Raw genomic sequence first — 13,847 nt, 5'->3', positions numbered from 1 at the left:
TTTTACTTATTATACAGCCGTAAGATATAAATAACAAATCAGAATATATATTCATAATTTGAACATATTGAACAAATACATTACATGTAGCTATTAAAATGGTACACTAGCTATAAAAGCCGAAAACATGGTTCAGATGAAAATTGGGAACAGCGTGATCGTCAAATGCTAACTGTAGGCAATAACTGTCACTAATCAAACACTATAAGACTCTTGATTTTCCCGTTAAAAAAGGATTAAACTGATTTAAAACAAAAACAAAAACAGCAACCCTCCCCCAATAATAAATTCATGACTTTATGAACGTAAACCATTTAAATCCATAATTCCTGAAACCTGCTTGGGCTTTTTGTAAGGACGAATTACGTTGACAAAGACATGGTTTTTCAGTTTTTCTAAATATGACGTACATTGTATTCCTTAATATTTGTGGTTTAAAAAGTCGATGTGAATACAAAGGATATTCGTTAAACAACCGAATGTCTTCTTTATATTTGCTTCTTGCAAAGGTACCATGATATGAGAGACTTGAGGATAATTGTTAAATGACACTGATCCAATGGCGTATACTGAGATAATTTCCTCATACAATAGACCGATAAAATAGTTCTGTATTTGTTAGTATGCTCGTTTTCTCCTTTCAAATTTTACCATGATGTTTTTACATCTTTCCCTTCTTCAGCGTAGTTAACTCTGACTGCGTATAAATTAAAAATGAAAATGAAAAAAGGCTCGGCGGATTGATATCTGTTTCAAATATGGCGCCATTATTGTTTGGTTCCTTCAACATTTAGAAATATGGAACATATTTGAGATCCATTATGTTTGATTATGCAACAAGGGGGGAGGGGGGGGGGGCTGCTGGCAAACTTCTTAATCCATGGGTGCACATTCAAACAATGGGGGCTTCCTTTTGCGACGTTCGACCGCGCAACTACCAGAGCAGTGTATCAATGAATAAATATGTGCCAACTTATATTACTTAATTAAACATTCACAGGCGACAAGACGGAAATAGTGTTGTTTTTTAAATTTACCAATACATCGATGTAGATTTCCTGGAACTATATCATCCTAGCAACCAATGTACCATTGTAGCCACCCGCTTCGAATGCTGTTTTCTTTGTATATCATTTGAATATTATTTATGATGTACATATAAGGATTGACCTGCATTTTGACGGCGTATACGGTAGTATAAACGCAGTTGGCAACGAACATATTCTTTATGGCGCGCTATCGCGCAACATAGAATTTGTTCGTTGCCAACTGCGTTCATATTACCGTATACGCCGTCAAAATACAGGCCAATCCTTAAATGTATCTGTGTACCAAGTTGTTCATGCTTCTATAATAATTCGTGATGGAAATTTATGTTAACTTACTAAGTTAAATATTATAATAACAGCAGTTATTCCCCAAAGATTTATTTATATATGACTTACTTACTGTTACCTGTCTGCCCATTCCCCTTCGTACATTTGCATGATGACGCACAGTAATCTGAAAACAAACAGTCAAGTTGCCGCACAGTTCGACGAAATATTTTTGACGATATTTCATTAAATACAATGCTTTCACCGACACAATGGATGTGTGTAATGTAGATACATCTTTATTTAGTTGTAGGTAGTACAATATGTGGAGGAAAGTAATACAAATGTTAATTTAGACTCGTGATACAATGTAGTTATCACTCGTACATTTCGCCGATACAAGACGGCGTGTTTGCAAGTCTAGAAGAAATATTGACCCTTCTAGGAATGTTTTCTGTGGCTTAAACTATTGCTGAAAATGTGAGGAATTGATCCAAAAAGCCCCAAGAACATACAAGCCTCTGAAGTAAGGAAAATATGAAAATAAAATCACCTGCAACAGAAGCCCACTTGCTGTGATCACCGCCTGCCTCGTAGCAATAGACCTTTCTCATTTTTGGGTAGACCTAGCACGGAGCGTGGACACAGAGACCTAGACAAGTAAAAACAGGGGTCATTTCAAAAATAATTGTATTTGGAACGTAGCGTATAGAGTATGTCAGAGTGTGTACACACGCATGCACGTGACTACAGGTAAGCGAACAGGTAACATCATATGGAGACACTGATAAGAAATTATGTTATCGGTAACCACAGTTATAGTCTTTTTCGTGGCTCAATGCGGCAGGTATGTGACCGTGGTAATTGATATTTCAATATCTCCGTTAAGGATCTCACCCGGGACGTCTTTTGAATTTTTCTGGCGCCGTTTGAGTTAAGGAGGCTCCACCCTTTCGTAATTAGCCAGCAGAATTCAATGAAGGTTTCACATAATGGTTATGTCACTATGTAGAAATGATTTTATGAAAATCTAAGCATTCCGATAAACTGGGGATTTTGTTGTAAAAAATACCGAAAAATTGAATTATTTTCAAATTTAACACTTTCACATTTTTTGAGCGTGTGGCATTGTTCAAACTATAACAACAATAAAATAATGAAAAGAAACATTGCTAATCAACCCTAAAAATATTTTATTTATCATTAAATATCTACAACATGTTACAAAAAGCGTTTTTTATTGAAATTGTTTGGATAAAAGTTACTTAGTACAAGATAAAAGTAAACAGGACACATAGTTTCATACAAAAAGAGTGAAAACTTGAACCAAATACACACGAAGTCTTTATAATTAATTTATTTTATATTTTACAATAATTTTGATCCTGGTGAGAGTTATCTACTTTGAAAAAAAAACGGAACTTTTTGCAGAGGGATAGAATTTATACAATGACCCTTATTTTCTATAATGTACCAAAAACGACGGAAATGAATTAAATTACTATATTTAATTGTCAATTTACTGTTCTTTTATGGAACAAAATTACTCTCAATCATGTACACTTTGAACATCATTCCATAGCCCGCTTACGCATGGTATATAACCATGTCAGGTACATATGTAACCATAGGCTATCGCATTACATGCACTTGCATTTTATAGGGATCTTGATATTTTACAAACCACTATTTCCACAGAGTTATTGATTACCCCAAACGAAGTTTGGGTACTTATTGTTTGTACTCCGATTCTAATTATTATTTTTCTTCTTCTTCTTCTTCTATCTTAGTCTTCTTCTTCTTCTTCTTCTTCTTCTTCCGCTCTCCGCCGTAAAGGTTTCCGACATTTTTCTCAGAAACTATAAGTCGGATCTTCACCAAACTTTGAGGGACTATTACTGATAGACTTCAGATGTGCAAACACTTTTTTGTTTTTCCGATTACCATCCAAGAAGGCCGCCATGAATTTTTGAAATTTTGGGGAATTTAAAATTTCTAAAGGTGTTTGCTAAAGATAGCCAATGTCACCTATCCTATTTTACATGATTTATAGATTTTTTTTCCAATGTATTCCTTTGGCATGTAGGTGTATTCTGGTACTGCAAACTCAACAATGACATCCTTTTTCTAATTAGACAAAATGGCTGCCATAAACTGGTTACTGATTGGTCGAAACTCTGTTATTGTTCGATTTCGTTCAAACTTAGTATGTATGTGTAATATGGTATTGCAATCTCATCTGAGAAATTGGTTTTCAGGGGTATTAGGGGACTGCAAATTCAATTGCATACCTTCGTTGCCATAGCAACCACACAGAGCCTTCTAATTGGTCGCAATTGAGAAATTGTTGGATTTCACTCAAATTTAGTATGTAGGAGTATAAAGGCATTGCGATCATTTTCTGCTGCATCTTTGCGACTATGGGGTAGATATTGTTCGATTTTGATACAAATTGGAATATAGTATTAGGAGACTGCGAATTCAACTGCATAGGTTTTGTTGCCATAGCAACCTCATAGCAACCACATGGAGACTTCTGACTGGTCAAAATTTAGATATTGTCTGATTTTTATGAAAATTGGTATAAAGGTGTATTAGGGGACTTCTAATTCAGCTGCATGGGTTTCGTTGCCATACCAACAACATGAAGGCTTCAGATTGGTCGAAATTCAGATATTGTTCGATTTCACTCAAATTTAGTATGAAGGTGTTTCATGCCATTGTGATCCTTTTCTGATGTATCTTTGCGACTATGTGGGCAGTTTGGGGGACTTCTGTAATGGTCCCCCATTACAATTAGTACTTGTTGTAATTGCATTTGTGAACTGATTTATCTGACAGAGCGTAACTCGCTCGACAACAAAAGTCGTAGCGACCAAGAGCTTGTGAACTACTGTTAAAAATGTAGCACGTAATACGTAGAGGTGAGGTCGGTAAAGAAAACACATCAGTCTGCATTCCATGCGCCTCATATACGACCTTCTTGAAGTCGTCTAATCGAATGTCAGTGTTTTCAGTGTTTTCCCGTGAGTTAATTAATGTCTTTGTATCATAAGCTTTATTTTTGAAGTACGTATGATTACACATTTCCAAGTCAAGTCTCGATACCGGGTGTTGACATATCATCGTCACGCACGTGTACTATTGTTTACCCGGCGTTACTATAATTTACACTACGGTAATGGAATGCCCATACGCAATACGGAAATGACGACACGAAAATACGATAAGAAAAACATGTATATTACGAAGGGTGGGAAGTCCTTAAAAGAAATTCGAACCAAAATTACCAGAGTGACAGGGATCACATATACATTTGTGGATTACATTTACCATCCACAAACTTCCTAGGACACGATTTTTCCATATTACGAAAGAAATGTTTAACGCTTACACGGTGTCTTTTTATAATAGCGCTAAGCTGAAAGTACTTGTTCCACACATTTTCGTCACTTCATTCCTTTGCATTTTTGTATAGAGGTAGTTGGACAAGGGGCCGTTTATTAGCATCCCTTCGTGGCAAAGTAACGTTTATCAATGTTCTTTCGCAAGAGTAACATGATGGCGACGAAGCGACCTTTATTATTCTGTCATCTGTTTAAACACTAGATAAGCTACACTATTAGCCATAAAAGAGTGGTTTTCTGTATTGACATATGTTCTTGTTTATTCTCCTGAAAAATAACCACAGAAGAAAAGTTCAGTTTCTGCTATTTTCGACTTAGTTTTAAATCGACAGCTTTCATGGATTTTTCTCCATGCAACACAACGAAAATATCTAAATATGGGGGGAGGGGGGGGGGGCAAACTCATTTGATGCTATTTTAGAAGACTATTTTAGGGATCATTTCAGGGGAGTGAATTTTCGGATTTCTATACTACTGCGATCAACTCTAGCCTTCAACGAGTCCTTGTGTTCAGTATAAACCGTAATTTAGAAAAGAAAAATCTGAAAAAGAAACCAGTAAGGTGAGATCAGCCAAGAGTGGTTTATCAGTTGTACATGTAATGAAAATCAGGGGATGTTACTGCAGTTATGAGGAGCACTAAAATATCGTTCTTTAATGTTTTGTCGCAAGCAGGGGACAGGAAGGAATCCTTAATACAGATGAAATGAAAAATAATTTTGAGATGTTCCCTGATTTTACTACTCTCAGTGTCCGTCTCTGGCACCGTGGTAGGTCTGCCTCAAAATGAGAAATGTCTACTATCCGGTGTTGTTAACACACACAGTGACATTTACATATCTAAAATGTTGTTAATTTCCTCACAAATCTTTCTTATTCAAGCAATTTTCAAATGAAAAAGACAAAAAATGATAATATGACATTGTTGAAAAAAAAAACACAAAAAGAAAAAAAAAATATAAGTTTATGTTGCGTGCTATGAACATTTAACCAAGACGGTGCTACTGCGATTTATAAACAAAATAAAAACTGGCCTCTGAATCATACTGATGGGCATTAGGACAACAAAGAAAAATAAATGATCTCGTTGTTTTCGTGTTGCTTACTCGAAATTTCCACTCAACGATTACTTTTGATCACACAAGGTGGATTGCAGTTGAAGTTAATATTTTTTTTACATTTTCCTAATTTATAGGCCGTTATGTGCTTGAGGTTTTTTGGACCGATACCTCGCATTTTTAGCGTTAACTTAAACCATAGAAAACATTCATATATGGGTAAATATTTCTTCCAGACTTACAAACACGTCGTCTGGTATCGGCAAAAATGTACGAGTGATAACTATCATGTGTCTAAATTAACATTTGTATTACTTTCCTCTACATATTGTACTACCTACAACTAAATAAAGATGTATCAGCATTACACACATCCATTATGTCAGTGAAAATATTGTATTTAATAAAATATCGTCAAAAATATTTCGTCGAACTGTGCGGCAACTTGACTGTTTTTAGATTACTATATTTTTCATAATTTACAACGAGTACAAAAAACGATAAATGTATGGTATGCATACAGATATTAAACAGTTATAGGTAGTGAAATTTTATCGAAACAAACACTACAAATATCAATTCAGACACGTGATAAGTATCATTCGTGAGTTTCGCAGATACCAGGCGGCGTATTTGCAAGTCTAGAAGAAATATTGACCCTTATAGGAATGGTCTCTGTGGTTTAAACCATTGCTGAAAATGTGAGAAATTGATCCAAAAAGCCCCAGGAACATACAAGCCTCTGAAGTAAGGAAAATATAAAAATAAAATCACCTGCAACAGAAACCCACTTGGTGTTATCAATATCCGGTGTTGTTAACACACACAGTGACATTTAACAGTTGCGTATACATATCTGAAATGTTATTCAAAATAATTTTCAAAGGAAAAAGACACAAAATGATAATATGTCAAAAAGAAAAGAAAAAAATATAAGTTTATGTTGCGTATTATGAACATTTAACCAAGACGGTGCTACTGAGATTTATCAACGAAATAAGTACTGGCCTCTGATTCATACTGATGAGCATTAGGACAACAAAGAAGGCTACATATATGTATGTATCTACGTGTACATACCTTGGGGTTATGCCATCATGATATGACATGGAATCATGATTTTGGTCCCCCACTTTACCCCCTCCTATCTCGAACGGTCTCCAAGCTGACCCTAATTTGGCATAACCCCATGGTATGTATATACACATTTTTATATGACATGAATATATCGACGAAAATCTGTTTCATCTGTGTCGACTGAAATCCTCTAGTTTTATAAATGTAAAGTATTTTTAAACAATTGCGGTATTCAAATGTTTGTATCGGTCAAAACGACATTCCTTGAAAAGCCTAATGTAATCTTAAAACTTGCTTCTTACAAAGGTCTCGTGTGAAGCAAGGCGGGAGGAGACATTGATCCAATGACGTTCACAAATCTATATATGAATTTGTTTCTGGTGTTGAATGTAGAGACTTGTAGCGGAAATGCAAATAAATCTATTCAATAATAAGAATACAAATTCTGCATCTACTGCTGAGTGTTTGAGTTTTAATTTGAACAAGCCTTCAGACCGATTAAATAGATGTATTTGTAAGTATCTTTATTTTCTCCTTAATATGTATCATCATGATATATATCTGCGTTCCCAGTAGTCCATGCCTCTGGTATGATTCGTTATTGAAAGTAATAATGACATACATAGTCAAATATTATAATAGATATCTTTATTGTTCACAAGCAGTTATTCCCAAAACATTCATTTTTATTTCACCTACATTTGTACGTACTGCTACCTGCCTGTCCCCTCCTCTTTTTCAGGTTCAAATAATGTATTTCCAGAATGCTATTGTTTTGATAACAGTTCCTCTAGGTTTTGGCACTGGAGTCTGCCTTCATATAACTATCTCTTGCTACAGAAACAGAAGGAAATTAACCCGGCTTTCAATACATTCTCTTGCACTCTTTTCGTCTTTAATAACTTTATCCAAACACAGAGACAACTTCGGTTGTTTGCCTCATCTCGATTTTCTTTCAATAAACTATGATTTTTCTTGATTTGGTAGTACTAAAAACTAAACTAAAACATCATACTTTTTCTTAAACGGCTTTAATGTTGAACGTTCGCCGAGATGAGGAAGGCGATTGGTTCAGTCCCCTGGCCGGGACATACCAAATTCCTTAAAAAGGGTAGTTGTTATTCCCTGCTTAACGTTCAGCATTAAGGATATAGCAACAAATGGTTCACCCGTTCCCAGTATATTGTGATCGGGCGGTTACTGCTGGGTGCCTTCGTCATGATATTTAGGTGCGGTACCAATACTAAGTCGGCGTTAGATCTTCGCTATTACAGGAAAGCATTCACACTAACATAGCCTGTCACCTGCATACACACACACATGCACGCTTACACGACACATATGGAGACACGTCCTAAATTACCTTAAAGATGCATTAGGACGTTAAAAAACATGTACCTAAACCAAACATGAAACATAAACCACGTTGATCTTCGTTTATGGTGTATATAAATCAATTAAATCAATTGTAATGCTGTCCATAATGCTTCAAAAAGTTCATTAACGTTCTCATTCTCGCGGCTAGGGTAACAGCGTCGTGTATTATCGTTTATCCATTTAACAGTTTCAAATGCATCACTTACATGATTTTAGTTCCCAGACAAATCTTCTTCCTTTTTAACATTCAAATTAAAAGACACAAAATAATAATAAGTAAAAAAAATGTAATATTTGAATTAAAAGAAATACAACAACAAAATATTATTCCAGGTACATGGATAATACCAACTTATCTTTTTTTGTTCCATGACATAAATGAATATATATTTTTTTCAAAATAGAAAAGTTATAGTGAGTATTATGCAACATACGGTCACGCTTGCATATTGAATTATTCTTTTATTTATGATGACAATGCGTTATCATCTTTCTGCCTACAATGACTATATTGCATTGTTTGTATGCGTTAAAAGGAAACATGTGTTTATTTATATTAATTCTCCTTTGGGGATTGTGCATAATAAGTCTCATTTAGGAGGGAGACAACCTATTCGGGAGTGGCAGTAGTATTTGAATTGGTGTACTGTATTGTAGATCGATTTCATTCCAATCAATATCTAGTAATCCTTATAGCTTGGTACTTATATTTTAGATAACACTTGATTTTTTATTGATTTAGATTTTATTTGGTCGTGGCTATTGACACTAGTATGATATGAACCATTGATTTGAAAATACCACAACTGCCCCAGGCATCGATGGTAATGAGACATGCGATTTGACATACCAGAAAATAATTGTCAAGTTCTATCATATAATGTCAAACACACACTTCAGGCGTCGGCAGAGATCATTAAACGCAAAAACTCTCCCATTTTAATTCAATTCGTGTTTTTAACGCAGATGAAACCAAAGCAGAGAGACGTATTTTTACGACAAATATACGATGGTTGTACAGAGTTCTGGCGCGTTTCAGTCACAGCACAGCCAAACCACCGATCGATTGTAGCGTATCTGGCGTTCATGCTTCTCTATACAGACATCACGCTGGAATCGGTTTCACATTGTGAGCACGCGCAGAGGACATTTACCCGCGGTCGCTCAGCAGCGTAGTAGGAAGGACCGATGCTATATAAGCGGTGACATCCATTTTTCCTGGACCTTCTGTATTTTCCGTCCTTGACGGTTAGACAGTTACGATTTCCTTGTTAGTCTGGACAGTTACCTAAGGTGGATATTTGAGTTAACCATCTGGAATCCCTATTATAGGTGAGTGTTTCGTATTTGTGAAGCTTACATGTATTGTTGATGAATAGTATGCAATTATCGACTGTTTCAACTGTCTGATCCACTAGGAAATCCCGTGAGGTTTTGGACTGTCTGCGGCCCGCTAACAATGTTGGGGTGGCCAATTTGGCCGCTCTTGACTTGGGTGATTATACGGGAGGATGTTATCCTCACAAAAACTGGTCTCTAATTAGCGGTTTTGTTAGTATCTTTTGGTCTCCATAAGGGATTCTATGATGCATATTCATTGACAATATATTCTGTGTATTGAAAAAGAGTCGTGCTATGTTTTCATCAATAGCTTGCTCTTGGTCATCAATCTACTGATTGCATAAAATATTATGGTTTATGATTCACTTAAATGTACCCTGTTTTCGAGCTCGATAAACGGCGTATCAATCCAAGCAACTTACAACACTGTCGATATACCAATGAAAGGAAGCCGTTCTAAAATACTAAAGTGTTCTCTATGACACATTTCAAGTGCAATGGTTTTCTCAGGAATCACTGGAAACGTACGTGATAACGATGTTTTCCATTGCATCTGAGGAAAGGAACAAATAAATATGACGAAAATTTACGTCGAGTCAACGAATTAGAATGATTAGATGTGACAAACAATATCCATATGTTAAAAGCCACAACGTAACTATTGTTAATGGTTCTGGTTACAACACGTGTGGTATGAATAACAATTCCATATTACATAAATTAAAAACAAAAATGCCAAAATGAAATAAATTCAGGATGAAATCGGAAAAATGACTGAGGTCCTTGTTGACAATATCTTATATTTCATATGGTAAACTGAATCTATTGAAGAAATAATAAGAACAGGTAACAAAAACCTAGCCAATTTTCCATTTCAGAAGAATTTACGATATGCTTTCAGAAATAAGAAACTAAGAATCTGAAATCAAGAACTTTACATAATTTTCTCCTTCAGCTGCTTTCCCGAATCTGTACTCACTTCAAGCCCAAGAGGGACAACTTACAACTAAGCTGTTTGATAAGCGCGACGATTTGTTTTTTATAATCGTGAACTTTCCCTTTTTTATTGTAACCCCTCTGTTTGTTTCTCTTACCTTCGCTCGTTACATTGTACATTGCGCCGTTGATCTGGTACTCAAGAGCTTTCTGCGTTTCTACGAATATCATGACTGTGTTGATAGATGTCGACTACTGCAAGACAAAGTTACAAGACAGTGTTTCAAAAGATACCGGACAAAGCTCATGGTCGCCTTCATTATCTCATTTCAAAATAGGTTATTTCTTTACTTATGCTCATTATCTTGTCTTGTTGTTTTGTTGTCACTGACCCAGGTCTCACTTTGAGGACGCGACATTTCTTAGATTTGACTTAGATTTACATGGAAAGTGTCGAAGGGGACCATTACTAGTCTTGACCATCCTGTATTGTTCTTTCTGTACTTTTTAAGCGCCTCCGTGTTAATCGTTCTTTGTTACCTTTTCCCTAGTTCTATTGATTGTGGGTTAGAATGACGGTTAGGATGACACTTTTGTAAAATCTTTCGAAAGGTTTTTTTGTTAGCATATTGTCAACAATTTTGTACCAGATTTAAATCATACTGGATTGCCACATTGCCGTGAGAACAGTTTCTACATCGCGAGGACGTACATAAACTCATGATGACACTGCAGGTGTACCAAATATGTTATTTAAGTACGAAACAATCCTTGAAAACAGTGTGATACCATAGCAAATACGGTGTGAAAACAGCAACCCTTATAAACGCAGTGAGATAAACTGTTTATCATCTATATACTACTACATTATACAGCTATCCAGTCAAAGTACACTCCTCCCTTTGTGACGAGTCAGTCATAGACAAATAAGAACACATACGGAGAAACAATATGCAGACAATTATAACAAATATCTTCTCGTCAGCTATTCCATGTGCATATTGTACTTTTAAATGCAGTGGTGATCAACCTCTTCAACTGAGAGAGTGATCACCTACTGGAATTCGAGTAGAGATGTAAACAAGACAGAAACATATATTAGTACCTAGTTACCTGTAAGAACGTAAAAAATTGAAATGAAAAGGAAATGTTGTGAATGGCATGTTGACTCACTTAATCCCCTGCTGTATCAGTACAGCGGGGGTGTAGTGAAGAGATGAAATGTTAAGGTGTTTAGTAGATCTTCATCATTGAGTGTCATTCAATCTGAAATGGCGTCATTGTTCAGCACTCGTACACTCTTCTTAGATAACATGATCTTGATTTCCTTCGTTGTCTCTTTGTCTTGACTCATAATCTGATGAAAAGACCCCGTACTACTGTTACCATTTGGAATAGCCAAGAAACATACGTTTACTTACCCTAATACACGATTGTTCAAGTTGTACATTTTGGTCTGTATCAAATGTGAAGAAACGAAGAGGTATTGGCATTTTCATGCTATCAGAAAGGTCTGTGGTCCCCCTCCCCCCCCCCGGGATTCCGGCTGATGAAGATCTCTATAGTAAAATGCACACTTATTTTGCAACTGTGTTTTTATACTACAACATTTTTTATGAATCTACTTAGATGTCTTATCTACAACCTAACATTTTACGAAGAACATCTGTGATTGCCTGTGACACAGAAGCAGAACGATTATCCTGCAAATCGACTGCAAAACCTTTCTTCATTGCGAGTCAAAGGGAGTCATATGATATCATCGGAGATCGAAGCATACTTGAATGGTTTACGTGATACACCTGTTTACACGTGAAGCAACTTCCGGTTTATTAAATGCCCTCTTATTAAAATATAATCGCATTGTTTTACCTAGAGGGGTATTCTTGACATCAGGAGAAACCTATTTGGTGAATTTCCTTTGCATATAGTTTTGCCCATTTTGAACGCAGGTACAGACCATGGAATTTCTGAAATCTTCCTATATTTGCCTATGAATCTGCCAATGCATGGCTACTATATTCATAAAGGTTACCGCAAGAATGCACTTCATCAAATATCCAGGAACTATCAGGGGACGACACTTTAATTCGAAGGGGCGACCAATGTGACATAATTGAGGCACCAGAATGATTCTTTTTAATACCAAACTGTTTGCAAAATTATTTACTTACCGTCCCAGCCATGTCAGAATTTTTTTTACACTAAAATATAACATGATGGACTTTAAAATAATTGACAAGAACTACAATGGGTCATATGACGATGTAGCTTGGGTATTTCATTGTCAACATGTACGCTAGTTCACCACAAACACTAATGAATATTTGATTGATTTTATGGAGACGACGTATAGTCACAACATATATGTGGCTCCAAAACGGAGCTGAACATATTACAAAAGCCAGTTATTTTTTTAGGTCATATTTTGTTCTTGCGAGCGAGGCACGTACACATTTTCTTATTTTTCAAAGCTTTGCATAGATGCAGTTTGAATCGAGGACCGAGTATTGATTTTCATCAGCGTGAAGTCAAGATTGTATATATGCATACAAGGGCATTACGGGTCAAAAAACGTACCTGCTAATTCTGCTAGGTAGATTGGAGGCGGTGCATGTGGCCGTAAATACGCTGTTACGATAAAAGGGTTGCATATATTCAACATTGTCTGAGGTCTCATCAGACAATATGGGGGTTTTGTGTGTGTTGTTTTTGCGGTATACGCAGGGTGAGGTGTGGACAAGGGGAACGACAGTACATTGGTGTGTATTTCCATCTGCTACGGGTTGCAATGATTTTGTGATTTGGGTAGGGAGTCATGGTAGTTTGTATTGACTTTCCCGAGACAACCAAAGCAAAACACCTTGCATTGGTGTTTTTTTCTTTTATATAAATGTTTATTCCGGAAACCTGAAGAGCACCACTAAACATGGTATCTGCATATACAGATACCAGAATACCAAACTATTGATACACAAAATGGTCATTTTTGAATATTCCACTGTTTGTCATTAATACTCTATCATGACATGGTGTCGTGGGAACAGAAACACAGCAAAGGATTGAAAGGTTGTGGTGAAAATAACACAAAACGACTAGTACCAGCTACAGAGTGAAGGTGTTGATAACACAACGCTTCCCAAAAAAATGAATTTGTGCTGGGAAGTCACTTGGCTGCAAACGAATGTGACGATGTGCGGCTTGGAAGAGAGGCACGGTTAAGGGGTACATAACACAGCGTTACAGCCTACCATGCCGAGGTCTGAGTGAGGAGAGAGGTACGGTGAAGGCGTGGAGATCATGTTAATGATTACACCACACCTCACGGACAACAC

The 13,847-nt window shown here is 36.3% G+C and overlaps 1 protein-coding gene across 1 annotated transcript in view; it reads left to right on the top strand.

Annotated features, from left to right (window-relative positions):
• The first annotated feature begins 9,271 nt into the window (after nt 1-9,271).
• Nucleotides 9,272-13,847, top strand: part of LOC110452246 (FK506-binding protein 5-like) — a 65,090-nt gene continuing 60,514 nt past the window's right edge. The window contains exon 1 of the mRNA XM_021500633.1: nt 9,272-9,567. The gene's annotated coding sequence lies outside the window, so the exon portion shown is untranslated. The remainder of the gene's footprint in view (nt 9,568-13,847) is intronic.

This window comes from Mizuhopecten yessoensis, unplaced genomic scaffold, assembly GCF_002113885.1.
Source record: "Mizuhopecten yessoensis strain PY_sf001 unplaced genomic scaffold, ASM211388v2 scaffold6505, whole genome shotgun sequence".
Lineage (NCBI taxonomy): Eukaryota > Metazoa > Mollusca > Bivalvia > Pectinida > Pectinidae > Mizuhopecten > Mizuhopecten yessoensis.
Note: the sequence above shows the minus strand (reverse complement) of the source record. Positions and strands in the feature narration are given on the sequence as shown.